Raw genomic sequence first — 1586 nt, forward strand, 5'->3', positions numbered from 1 at the left:
TGCTAAATTAGGGACGGCTAGCGCAGATAGCCCTTGTGTAGCTTTGCGCGAAATTCAAAAAACAAACAAACTTTGGTAACACCTGGCTGATTCAACAGACATTCTATATTATGAGATGTGGTCTCAGTGGGTTTGGCTTTCATGATGCAGAAAGTATACTCTATATTACCTTGTTATGAGTTTAGAACAATTGGCTCAAATAAAGTATCGATAGGTTCTACTATCATTTATGTAACAGGGAAAACATGATGTATGATATCTGGTTTGTACCTTTGGCCCACAAAACAAACATTCCCATAGTTCAAGTACAGTCTCAGTGGGCTCTACAATAATGTGACAGCAGGACCTCCCCTGTTCTCGCTGATGCTTCTTAGTTGTCGGTTGAGTTTTAGGGTAAAGCTCATCTTGTCTCAAGCCTTAAATCTAGGGTCAAAAGGCGTTTTACTGTATTTAAATTTATCACGGATATCTCGGCAACTAGCACACTAAATAATGCCCGGGATAATATTTCACAAAAGTATTTTATTTAACATAGTCATTAACTTATGTTTAAAAAAATGTAATTCATTGGAAGTCTGATTCGAACCGCCAATTTACACAATACACGCCAGCTTTTATCACCGGACAACGCTGGTTTATTTGCAATGAAAGTGGAAAGTTTCCTGTATATGCTTTGTAGCGAAAGTTTCCAACTTTAGGGCCCAATGTCTGGGGGAACAGGTTAACGGATTCGGATTCAGGGCATCAAAATGAATTGGTGACATATTATTGCGGGCATTGTGGGATATGATAATTGCCGGGGTGTTGGTGCTTATGTATTAGCTGCTTCATTAATCATACTAATTGCCATTAATGTTTGATTTTAAACTTCCAAAACCTTTTTATTTCTTCTGAAAATAAATATAGGGAGAGTAACATATCAGGCTTAAAGTTTAAATTCACAAAAACAGAGTGCACGTTTCACATTAACTACAAATTTTGGTCATGAAATTTGAAAATAACTTGGTTCATTGACTTTTCTGTGACTGGTTATCTTGTGGACCCTAGTATAACAAGTCAGGTGTACAAAATGCAGCATCTTTACACAAGTTTATTGGAGTCATTGACACAAAAGGTGTTTTAAGTTAAATATTTTATTTAATCTGTAAGGGATTTTCAACACTTAAGTGCCCCCAGTGGCACAGCGGCATGTCTCCGGACTTACAACGCTAGAAACCGGGTTTCGATACCCGTGGTGGGCAGAGCACAGATAACCCTTTGTGTAACTTTGTGCTTAACTTCAAACAAACATCAACATTTACAAAATTTGTTAAACTAATTCCATATAACTTGCTGTTAAATGAATTAAAATAGGGCCATTAAAAACTATTTTCAATTGTTTATCATAACTGATATACAATATAATTATGAAAAAGGTGACTATGTCTCTGTGTACAGCTAGGCTATAATTGATCTATATATCACTAAGTTCACTTTGTTTATTTTGGTAAATACACTCTATGATTGTTTGTTATGGATTTCGCGCAAAGCTGCACGAGGGCTATCTGCGCTAGCCGTCCCTAATTTAGCTGTGTAAGACTAGAGAG

This window comes from Limulus polyphemus, unplaced genomic scaffold, assembly GCF_000517525.1.
Source record: "Limulus polyphemus unplaced genomic scaffold, Limulus_polyphemus-2.1.2 Scaffold146, whole genome shotgun sequence".
In the NCBI taxonomy this organism is placed as follows: domain Eukaryota; kingdom Metazoa; phylum Arthropoda; class Merostomata; order Xiphosura; family Limulidae; genus Limulus; species Limulus polyphemus.